The sequence below is a fragment of the Euprymna scolopes genome, chromosome 10 (assembly GCF_053919585.1).
Source record: "Euprymna scolopes isolate OS-2025 chromosome 10, ASM5391958v1, whole genome shotgun sequence".
In the NCBI taxonomy this organism is placed as follows: Eukaryota; Metazoa; Mollusca; class Cephalopoda; order Sepiida; family Sepiolidae; genus Euprymna; species Euprymna scolopes.
Window position 1 is genome coordinate 115,429,656 of NC_136491.1, and position 13,966 is coordinate 115,443,621.

Here is a 13,966-nt window from a genome sequence, read left to right on the forward strand (position 1 = left end):
CATTTATTTTCTTTTTAAACTGATAAGTGCATTTTCTTCTGATGCATTAAGAGCGAAATAAATTCAGTAATTGACATAATAATTACATGAATGATTTATGCTACGAAACAGGTGCTGCCAAAATTCTGCGTGTCTACGGACTTAAAAAATAAACGGTAAGATCGTCAACATCTTGAACTTTGGAACATAAACTTTTGTCATTTATTTGTGTTATATATATATATATATATATATATATGTGTGTGTGTGTGTGTGTGTGTGTATGTGTGTGTCTACAACGATAAAACAGCGGCCCTAGAAAAGATGACATGATTCCATTATCGTTTGATGAAAACCGGTTTTCTTTTTAGGGTGCAGCCAATCTATTAGTTTGCTGTGGTTTACAAATATCAGAAGCGATAAAAGAATTTGATCATGTCTTAAAGTGATAAAGTCTTAAACTAGCAACAAACAAGACCGGAGATGCGCTGCTATAATAACTCATGTTCTCTACTGATCAAACTTATGACAACACGATCATTGCCAGCACCCTTCAAACGCAAAATCCAGATGGTCCAAAGATTGAGGACACAACTCAATGCATCGAACGACCATTTGGTGCTTGTGGAAAAGGTATGCTCCTAGTTCCGGACTTGTATCGAGGCGGTCATTGACACTGAATGCGGCTACATTGAATAGATTTCAGTTCTACTACATAATCAACTTACTTGAATTGTTTTTTTCAATAAAATTTTCAAATGAAGTTGCAGTATTGTTTTCTTTTGTGCGACAATTTTATCATTCCACCGTATATATATACAGTGCCGCAAAAAGAAAGTCTACACTTGTAATTTTCTCAGAAACTCCAAATTTAAGCTAAATTTAATTTAACCGTTTAAACAAACTATACCTCATTTGATTCGCTTTTTATTCCTCTATAATTTTACCTGTTCATATTTGAAGTTTAATTAAAATGTTCTAGTGTTCACGTCAATTTAAAGAAAATAATTTCAAATTGAGGAGGCAAAAGGAAAGTCCGCAGCAACAAATTCGCTTAAAATTATCACCCCTTAATCAGTTTAAAATATCCATTAACAGGCAACAAAGCATCTCTAATCGTAAGTGTTGTTGTTCCAGGTTCCAACGTAACATTTAGTCCATATGATACGACTTTCTCTTAGTGGTCGTCAGGAGCTCATTAATCTGCACCTTTCTGGTTTATCCAATCGAGAAATCGGCCGCAGATTGAAATGGGATGAGAAAACGGTACGAAAGACAGTGCAATAGTACCAAATCACTGGCAGTGTTTGTGATGCCTCTAATTCTAGTCGTACTAGAGTTACTTCTAACAGATAAAACAATGCTATCAAGATCCGCAGCCCAAGAAACATATTTGAAACGGCTCCCCATATCCAACAACAGTGCAATCTTGTTAAAAAGTGCTCTCTTTCTTCTGTCAAGAACAGATTAAAGAAATTTAATTTGCGAGGATATGTGGCAAGATGCAAACCAATGATTTCTGTAAAGAGCAGAAATCGCCGTCTGGACTTCGTCAGATGCAATGAAGATCATGATTCGTCGTATTGGTCAAAACTGCATTTTAGCGACGAAAGCAAGTTCAATAGCCTAGGCAGTGATGGTAGGTAATACGTCTGTCGAAGAATTTAATCCTAGGTGCTCAGTTTCAACGCTGCAGTGTGGTGGAGGTTCAGTTTTGGTGTGGGGCATTATTAGTACCAATGGTCCAGGGCCTATAGTTCGCTTGCAAGGTCGAATTAATTCGACCAAGTACATTAATATGTTGACTAAGCATTTCCTACCCTACTTTGGTCGGAATTTGGATGATAATCCCATCTTCATGCAGGATAATGTTCCCAGTCACACAGCTGGCAATGTAAAGAGATTCCGGAAAAACATGATATTCCGCGTTTGGATTGGCCTGCACAATCTCCAGACCTCAATCCTATAGACAACGTATGGTATTACATCAAGCAACAGCTACGCAATGATAAAATGTCAAATTTTGAAGAACTTTGGACAAAAATTAAAGGAAAGGTAGATGCCTTTTTTCCGGAGTATTGCTGCAGTCTTATTCAAGGAATTCCCAAAAGATTGCAGGCTGTCAAATTGCAGAAAGGCTATGCTTCTAAATATTAACTGATTCATTGTGTTCCTGCTGTATTTTTGTTCAATTAATGTCCTAAAGTTACATTAAAATAACAATTTTCCATTGTGGGCACTTTCTTTTTGCATCCTCAATTAGAAGTTATTGTTTTAAATTGACGTGAACACTAGAATATTTCAATTAAAAGTCAAATATGAACAGGTAAAATTATAGAAGAATAAAAGGGGAATCAAATGAGGTATAGTTTGTTTAAACAGTTGCATTAAATTTAGCTTAAATTTGCAGTTTCTGAAAACATTACAAGTGTGAACTTTTTTTTGCCTCCTGTGTATATAATTAGCTCCGAAAAGTTTACCATAGATTCCAAACGTCCTGTATAACGGGCTAATTAACTATCATATTATATTTATATATATTTTATTATAATGGATGTACTTTTTTAATATTTCATTAAACTAACAGACGTGTGCATGTGTGTGTATGTATGTATGCGTATGTGTGTATGTGTGTGTGTAATTTTCAGTTGAAATATAACGTGAACAGGAAGGGCGTTATTCTCAGATGGTTTTCAGAAAGATTTAATCGCAGAGCACAGTTTGTTTCTCCTAATAAGGACGATTCTCACGCAACCAACAACATTTGTCATCGGCCAAGGTTTTCCCTTGGTACCAAAGCCAACAGAACCAAGGCCATTTCGAAATTGCGTTTTCCTGTTGCCTGACGAATGACTGATGCTCTGTGCAGGTCTAAGAATTCAATCTTTTAGAGCTGTTGCCTCGTTTCTTTCGGATAGAGTTTATTGCTATCTACATCAGTTATGTCATCAGAACTGAGCCGGAAATTTTGTAAAAGGCCAGAGTGCTCTTCCTATAAGGCGCTGGCTTGACGCTCACCACATACACATTCACAGCTTGTTTCACGCATTCCCGAAGGAAGCAAATACAAAAAAACGGTTGGCATTCTATAACGTAAAACTATCATTAAATGATTATTTAAAAGCTCTACTAAATATCTATACAGGTATACACACTCTGAATCTCTTTATCTCTTTCTCCCTCTTTCCTCTCTCTATCTATTTATCTATTGTTCACGACTCATACTGGCCCAACAAGTTCATGTCTGACTTCTATACCAAAGATTCTTTGGATTACCGTTCTCATCATTTTGAGTTTTATTTTTGTGACTAATCGGCCAAGGTAATCTTTGACTATTTGTCAACATCGGGAATCTTTCTGTCGAACCCAGGAATCTGCACGGAATTTCGAACAGAACCCTTTATTTGATTCATTAACTTACGGAGTAGCATGTAATGACTCATGGCGTAGTAGATACTGGACTTGGTAAAATTCAGTTGTATGTAACACGCTTCTATACCTGACTTCATGAAAAGGAAGGAAACCTTACAATATGGCAATTATTTTTACACGTTTAAAAATTCCCGAAGTTAAAATTAAATTATCCGTGCGACACAGAATGGCAATACAATATATAAAACAACACAGAATGGCAATACAATATATGAAACAACACAGAATGGCAATACAATATATAAAACAACACAGAATGGCAATACAATATATAAAACAACACAGAATGGCAATACAATATATAAAACAACACAGAATGGCAATACAATATATAAAACAACACAGAATGGCAATAAAATTTATGAAACAACACAGAATGGCAATACAATATATAAAACAACACAGAATGGCAATACAATATATGAAACAACACAGAATGGCAATACAATATATAAAACAACACAGAATGGCAATACAATATATAAAACAACACAGAATGGCAATACAATATATGAAACAACACAGAATGGCAATACAATATATAAAACAACACAGAATGGCAATACAATATATAAAACAACACAGAATGGCAATACAATATATAAAACAACACAGAATGGGAATACAATAAATAAAACAACACAGAATGGGAATACAATAAATAAAACAACACAGAATGGGAATACAATAAATAAAACAACACAGAATGGGAATACAATAAATAAAACAACACAGAATGGCAATACAATATGTAAAACAACACAGAATGGCAATACAATAAATAAAACAACACAGAATGGGAATACAATAAATAAAACAACACAGAATGGCAATAAAATATATAAAACAACACAGAATGGCAACACAATAAATAAAACAACACAGAATGGGAATACATTATATAAAACAACACAGAATGGCAATACAATATATAAAACAACACAGAATGGCAATACAATATATAACACAACGCAGAATGGCAATACAATAAATAAAACAACACAGAATGGCAATACAATATATAAAACAACACAGAATGGCAATACAATAAATAAAACAACACAGAATGGCAATACAATATATAAAACAACACAGAATGGCAATACAATATATAAAACAACACAGAATGGCAATACAATAAATAAAACAACACAGAATGGGAATACAATAAATAAAACAACACAGAATGGCAATACAATATATAAAACAACACAGAATGGCAATACAATAAATAAAACAACACAGAATGGTAATACAATAAATAAAACAACACTGAATGGCAATACAATATATAAAACAACACAGAATGGCAATACAATATATAAAACAACACAAAATGGCAATACAATATATAACACAACGCAGAATGGCAATACAATATATAAAACAACACAAAATGGCAATACAATATATAACACAACGCAGAATGGCAATACAATAAATAAAACAACGCAGAATGGCAATACAATATATAAAACAACACAGAATGGGAATACAATAATAAAACAACACAGAATGGCAATAAAATATATAAAACAACACAGAATGGCAACACAATAAATAAAACAACACAGAATGGGAATACATTATATAAAACAACACAGAATGGCAATACAATATATAAAACAACACAAATGGCAATACAATATATAACACAACGCAGAATGGCAATACAATAAATAAAACAACACAGAATGGCAATACAATATATAAAACAACACAGAATGGCAATACAATAAATAAAACAACACAGAATGGCAATACAATATATAAAACAACACAGAATGGCAATACAATATATAAAACAACACAGAATGGCAATACAATAAATAAAACAACACAGAATGGGAATACAATAAATAAAACAACACAGAATGGCAATACAATATATAAAACAACACAGAATGGCAATACAATAAATAAAACAACACAGAATGGTAATACAATAAATAAAACAACACTGAATGGCAATACAATATATAAAACAACACAGAATGGCAATACAATATATAAAACAACACAAAATGGCAATACAATATATAACACAACGCAGAATGGCAATACAATATATAAAACAACACAAAATGGCAATACAATATATAACACAACGCAGAATGGCAATACAATAAATAAAACAACGCAGAATGGCAATACAATATATAAAACAACACAGAATGGCAATACAATAACTTCTCTATATCTCACTCCCTATCACAAATTGTTACGTTTCCAACCCATTTCCCTGACTAGGAAGAACAACACGCATCACTTCTAGATCGTTTTTTGACCAACACCAAAGTGGCAATTTGCCTTGTTTGGGGTGAAAATGTAAAAAAAAAAAAAAAAAAAAAACACAACACAGAATGGCAATACAATATATAAAACAACATAGAATTGCAATACAATAAATAAAACAACACAGAATGGCAATACAATATATAAAACAACGCAGAATGGCAATACAATATATAAAACAACACAGAATGGCAATACAATATATAAAACACAGAATGGCAATACAATATACAAAACAACACAGAATGGCAATACAATATATGAAACAACACAGAATGGCAATACAATATATGAAACAACACAGAATGGCAATACAATATATAAAACAACACAGAATGGGAATACAATAAATAAAACAACACAGAATGGGAATACAATAAATAAAACAACACAGAATGGGAATACAATAAATAAAACAACACAGAATGGCAATACAATAAATAAAACAACACAGAATGGGAATACAATAAATAAAACAACACAGAATGGCAATACAATAAATAAAACAACACAGAATGGGAATACAATAAATAAAACAACACAGAATGGCAATACAATATATAAAACAACACAGAATGGCAATACAATAAATAAAACAAGACAGAATGGGAATACAATATATAAAACAACACAGAATGGGAATACAATAAATAAAACAACACAGAATGGGAATACAATAAATAAAACAACACAGAATGGCAATACAATATATAAAACAACACAGAATGGCAATAAAATAAATAAAACAACACAGAATGGGAATACAATAAATGAAACAACACAGAATGGCAATAAAATATATAAAACGACACAGAATGGCAATACAATAAATAAAACAACACAGAATGGGAATACAATAAATAAAACAACACAGAATGGCAATACAATATATAAAACAACACAAATGGCAATACAATATATAACACAACGCAGAATGGCAATACAATAAATAAAACAACACAGAATGGCAATACAATATATAAAACAACACAGAATGACAATACAATAAATAAAACAACACAGAATGGCAATACAATATATAAAACAACACAGAATGGCAATACAATAAATAAAACAAGACAGAATGGGAATACAATATATAAAACAACACAGAATGGCAATACAATAAATAAAACAACACAGAATGGGAATACAATAAATAAAACAACACAGAATGGCAATACAATATATAAAACAACACAGAATGGCAATACAATAAATAAAACAACACAGAATGGTAATACAATAAATAAAACAACACAGAATGGCAATACAATATATAAAACAACGCAGAATTGCAATACAAAATATAACACAACACAAAATGGCAATACAATATATAACACAACGCAGAATGGCAATACAATATATAAAACAACACAAAATGGCAATACAATATATAACACAACGCAGAATGGCAATACAATATATAAAACAACACAGAATGGCAATACAATAACTTCGCTATATCTCACTCCCTATCACAAATTGTTACGTTTCCAACCCGTTTCCCTGACCAGGAAGAACAACACGCATCACTTCTAGATCTGTTTTTGACCACAGTTCCCGATGACTGCATAGCGAAGGCCCACAGCCCACTCGGGAACGCTGATCATGCAGTGATAATGGCTGAAATCGCCCTAAACTCTAGACCCAAAACTGAAGAGCCAGTGCTCAAAACAACGAGATATTATAATAAGGCTGACTGGGAAGCCATCAGGGAACTAATTAGAGATGCTCCATGGAAAAATATTTTCTCTCTCCCTGCTGAACAATGTGCAAACGAGACCACTGACTGGTTCAAAACTGCAATCGAAGCGCATGTTCCCATGCGGAAATTTTATAGTAAGCCCCACTCTCCCCAATGGTTTACGTCGACTTGTGCAACTGCCATTACTCAAAAGCAGCATGCATACCGTAGGTTTAACCGACATAAGTCCAGTTCAAACAGACTGAAGTATATAGAAGCTAAAAATAACGTTAAGAAAGAAATAGCGACAGCTAAGAGAGAATTTACGGAAACCACTAAAAAGCGCATCGAAGCACAAAAACTAGGAACTCGAGACTTCTGGAAAATCTACAACAGTGTAGTAAATAATGGGCAATCAACAATTCCCCCACTAACCAACAATCACGAGGTTGTCTCCTCAGCAACCGACAAGGCTAACATGCTTGCCAGTCGGTTTGCCTCAAACTCCACACTGGACCCTTCCAACCACCCCATACCTGACTTTCCTATGCGGACAGACGCCACACTAGACGATCTGAAAATCACCCCTGCTCAGGTGCATACTATCATAAAAAACCTTGACACCTCAAAAGCATGTGGACCCGATCTTATCCCAGCTGTGCTATTAAAAAAGTGCTCAGCCGAAGTAGCTCCAGTTCTCTCCAAACTCTACAACAAATGTCTTAATGAAGCTTGCTTTCCGGGCTGTTGGAAAACTGCTTCTGTTGTACCAGTATTCAAGAATTCTGGCGAAAGGACAGACCCATCAAATTATCGCCCCATTAGCCTCCTCCCACTTTTTGCCAAAATATTTGAGACCATAATTAACCATGCTCTAGTCCATCATCTTACAGATGCTAAACTACTGACTGACAAACAATATGGATTTAGACAAGCCCGTTCCACAGCAGACATCCTCACTGTGATCTCTGAACGTATATACCATTCACTGGACAAAGCGGGGGAAGGCAGAGCGGTAGCTCTAGATATATCTAAGGCTTTTGACAGGGTATAGTATGAGGGTCTCCTCAGTAAAATCAGATCAGACGGTATCACTGGTAGAATACTTAGCATAATTAAATCCTTCTTAGGTAAGAGAAAAATCCAGGTAGTCCTCGACGGTCGCACATCTAAACAATATGATATAAATGCGGGAGTGCCCCAGGGTTCTATCCTTGGACCTCTATTGTTCCTGATATTCATAAATGACCTCCCCAACAACATTGCCTCTGAGATGGGTATATATGCTGATGACACTACACTCTATGGCAGACACGACAGGAAGACGAATGAACACATTTCTAAAGAAATGGCAGAAACACTAGAGGAAGACCTCCAATCTGTGGTGGAATGGGGACAAAAGTGGTTGGTCGCGTTCAATGCTGCCAAGACTAAACTAGTTCTATTCAATAATTACAAGAAACCCTCTCTACCACCCATAGCAATGGCCAGCGACTCTTTATCTGAGAGTCCATCTTTCAAACTCCTTGGCCTAACGTTCACAGGAAACATGAGTTGGAACAATTACATTGAAGGCATTGCCAGAGCCGCTGCAAGAAAGGTAGGCTCTCTCTACCGTGCTAGAAAACTACTAACACCCGAAAGTATCCTGTACCTCTATAAGGCCACCATTCGCCCATGTATGGAGTATTGCTGCCACATCTGGGCTGGTGCATCTGCTACTAGTCTCTCGCTTCTTGACAAGGTTCAAAAGAGAGTCGCAAAGCTGATAGGCCCTGAACTGGCATCTAAGCTTCAGCCTCTGTCCCATCGACGAAATGTTGCATCCCTCTGCCTTTTCTACAAGTATTTTAGTGGTGAATGCTCTGACGAACTGCAATCACTTGTGCCCCCACGACGCGAGCACCCTCGACAAACCCGACAGGCTACTAAATCCCACCCCCACACTGTAGAGATCCCTAGATGTAAAAGATCTTTTTACTCCAATAGTTTCTTCCCAGAACCGCAAGACTCTGGAATTCCATTCCAGGTCCCTGCTTCCCCAACAGTACTGACGTGCAGAAGTTCAAGTGTAACGTGAACCGACACCTTCCTGCCCAAATCCCTACATAGTACCCCAGTAGTTGTTGCCCCTGATAGTAGCCCCCTACACCAAAGTGGCAATTTGCCTTGTTTGGGGTGAAAATGTAAAAAAAAAAAAAAAAAAAACACAACACAGAATGGCAATACAATATATAAAACAACATAGAATGGCAATACAATATATAAAACAACACAGAATGGCAATACAATATATAAAACAACGCAGAATGGCAATACAATATATAAAACACAGAATGGCAATACAATATATAAAACAACGCAGAATGGCAATACAATATATAAAACAACACAGAATGGCAATACAATATATGAAACAACACAGAATGGCAATACAATATATAAAACACAGAATGGCAATACAATATATAAAACAACACAGAATGGCAATACAATATATAAAACAACACAGAATGGCAATACAATATATGAAACAACACAGAATGGCAATACAATATATGAAACAACACAGAATGGCAATACAATATATAAAACACAGAATGGCAATAAAATATATAAAACACAGAATGGCACTACAATATATAAAACAACACAGAATGGCAATACAATATATAAAACACAGAATGGCAATACAATATATAAAACAACACAGAATGGCAATACAATATATAAAACACAGAATGGTAATACAATATATAAAACAACACAGAATGGCAATACAATATATAAAACAACACAGAATGGCAATACAATATATAAAACAACACAGAATGGCAATACAGTATATAAAAAAACGCAGAATGGTAATACAATATATAACACAACGCAGAATGGCAATACAATATATAACACAACGCAGAATGGCAATACAATATATAAAACAACGCAGAATGGCAATACAATATATAAAAATATAATAAAATATATAAAAAATAATAATAAAATATAAAAAATAATCGTACATACGACAGTGTGTATTATTTATATACTTAATATTAAAGTGACTTTAATTACAAAATGCTTTATACTCTTAGATACAACAGTCAGTTAGTCACCTTGCTCTCTATCAGTGACGGAAACTAAACGAAAATTCAACGAGAAAAGTTTCTTTTCGAGAACGGTCCTTTATTTAAACACAATACCGCGTAATTGCTTCCCATATGACCATAATATGGCCGTGCTCAAATCTATGGTAAATAAGTTCTTGTATAGCCGTCCTGTTAAATAAGCAAACTCTACTTCAGGTTTGGCATTACTGATGATCAAAGTGTTGTCTCAGTTTACTTGACGCGCATTAACCCTTATCTTCGAGTGGCTCTTGAGTCTTTATATGCGGTAATCCCCAAGTAAAACATATGAAATATATCTGGTAAAAAAATGTATCAAGTCACCTTGCCCATCCTTTTTTTTTGTTGGTTCAAAGCGTTCAACATCTACACGCAAACCGTCGCACATACTTGAGAATTCGATATTGCAAGGTTTTAAAATATTGAGTGGGGCAGCCATTTTCTTCTTTCTGAGAAATCCTAGCACGACATGCTAAACACGTAAACAACCGCTTTTGTTGGGAGTGTCTTTTATTACAAAAAAGCAAAACAACCCGCGGAAACATTTGTATATACGAACACTGAATCGCTCAGGATGTCCCTAGTGATATCGACGACCGACTCGAATCAAAATACCGTCGACATTTGCGCCGTATCTTTAGTGTAAGAAAAACAGTGGCCATCCCGAAACACGGTTGTAGGCAGACATAAAGGTAAAGACGAGTAATTTTGCTGACCAGTTAATTGCATTTTAATCTCGAGGAAAGTAGGTATATTTGGCCTATTCAGCCAGTTAGTTCGACGACTAGACTGCCGCTAAGTTCTAGTCGATTTCTGCTGTAAGCTTTGTTAGAAGAGCATCATTTATATTCCCTCAATATAAAAAGAGGGGTCCCATCAGCCCTTTCAGAATATATATATATATATATATATATATATATATATATAATACCACTGCCCCAAATACAAAATGTAAACAAAATGCTCATACTAACTAATGTGTAAATAAATGAATAAAGGAATAATTATTAATAGTATAATGTATTACTATATGAATATTAAACATAATATTACCATTAAAACATTACTCTTAAAGACTATGATGTGATATGTTAGCAAATAAAATGTTGAGATAAGGAAACAGAAAAAAGCTTAAGTACATTCGGTACCACACACACACACACACACACACACACACACACACACACATATATATAATGTGTATATTTAGTGCATATATATATATATATATATAAAGCCGAATGGATTAGGTCTCCGCTAATCGAGCCAGAGATGTCTCGTGATACGGGGATTCGAATCGTTCGACTGGTAGTAACCGTGACACCCTGCACTGAAGATTCCCGAAAGGATGAAACACTAGTGTCTGTAGGTATTTAATTATTATAGTAAAAAATAATTATATATATATATATATATATATATATATATATATATATATATGTACTAGCAGGGAAACTCGATATTACCAGAGATTGAATGAGGATTAACGAATGTTTCACACTGCCATATTTTTGTCATGTAAATCGGTGAAATTCCTAATTTCTTAATCAAATTATTTGGTTACCTGTTCTAGTCGAGGATTCCTCACGGTGCACCGGGTGAAATCTTCATATGCCCCCACGCAGTGACTTAGTCCACAATGCATTGTAGTCTACATTGCACTCTAGGGAATCTACTGTTTCTTTTATAGACTTTATAGACTTGCGTGCAAGCGACTCTGTACGTCACTCCGTCGGCCGGTCGGTCGGTCTGTCGGTCGGTCTGTGCTTGGCCTTTTTGGTTAAGATGAAAGGTCTGTTGTTAATAGATGTTGTTCTTAGCTTTTTAAGTTTTTCTTGGTCTTCGGATCGGGATCAAAGTGTAGTATCTGTTTCGGCAGATACTGCAAGCTATGACTAGCTATGACTAGCTATGCCTAGCTATGACTAGCAAAGATCAGATTTGGGGGCAACCTCACATGTCTGACCTTTAACCAGCTCCCATTTCCCACCTCTCGGGAGCTGGTTCCCTTTTTCCCTTCCCCCTCACTTCACTCCTCACATTAAAAATCGGCCTTGTGCCTAATTTGCTCGGTGGGGGAGCAAATAAATACCATCTGTTTCGGCAGATACTGCAAGCAAAGACCATATGTGGGAGAACCCCCACATATAAGAACTTGTTCAATTAAGGGGCAACCCTTCATACCAATTGTCACTATCCAGCTTCCCTACTCCCCGGGGAGTTAGTCGCCATTTCCCCTTCACTCCTCACATAAAAAATCGGTCTAGTACCTAATTTGCTCGGTGGGGGAGCAAATAATCTTGGCCTTCGGATCGGGATCAAAGTGTAGTATCTGTTCCGGCAGTTAATACAAGCAAATACCATATGTGGGAGTAACCCCACATATAAGACCTTGGTCAATGTAGGGACAACCCTTCATACCAACTGTCACTATCCAGCTCCCCTACTCCCCGGGGAGCTGGTCCCCATTTCCCCTTCACTCTCCACATTAAAAAATGGTCTTGTGCCTAATTTGCTCAGTGGGAAAGCAAATAAATACCAACCAAAGATATAAGACCTTGGTCAATGTAGGGGCAACGCTTCATACCAATTGTCACTATCCAGCTCCCCTACTCTCCGGGGAGTTGGTCCTAATTTCCCCTTCACTCTTCACATTAAAAATCGGCCTTGTGCCTAATTTGCTCGGTGGGAGGAGCAAATAAATATCAACCCTTCATACCAATTGTCACTATTCAGCTCCCCTACTCCCCGGGGAGAGAGCCCCAATTTCCCCTTCACTCCTCACTTTAAAAATTGGCCTTGTGCCTAATTTGCTCGGTGAGGGAGCAAATAAATACAGCTTTTCTTGGCCTTCGGACCGGGATCCAAGTGTAGTATCTTTTCCAGCAGATACTGCAAGCAAAGACCATAGGTGGGGGAAACCCCACATATAAGATCTTGGTCAATGTAGGGGCAACCCTTCATACCAATTGTCACTATCCAGCTCCCCTACTCTCTTACTCCCCGGAGAAATAGTCCCCATTACCCCTTCACTCCTCGCATTAAAAATCGGCCTTGTGACTAATTTGCTCAGTGGGGGAGGAAATAATTATCCTTTTCTTGGCCTTTTGGCCAAGATCAAAGTGTAGTATCTGTTCTTTCTACATGCTGTACTTATTGTGATATAAAGTGGGAATCAATTTTCTGTATTAATTTAATGTAAAATGATCACCCACTTTACAACCAGTCAGTCTTAAAGCCATTTAAGTCATTCTCCAGACCATTCAATTTGTTTGTGAAGGATTTTTAAGCATTCAAGTCATTCTTAAGGTCATTCAATTCATCCTTAAGTTCATTAAAGTCATTCTAAATCATTTACTTTTTATTTATTTAAGTCATTTCAGCCCATTTTTCAGTTATTTTAGTTCATCTTTAAGAATTTCATGTCAATCCTACATTCACG

General features: G+C 35.7%; 1 pseudogene; it reads left to right on the plus strand.

Annotated features, from left to right (window-relative positions):
* The first annotated feature begins 13,614 nt into the window (after positions 1-13,614).
* On the plus strand, positions 13,615-13,740 carry LOC145286637 (U2 spliceosomal RNA; annotated as a pseudogene).
* Positions 13,741-13,966: the final 226 nt, after the last annotated feature.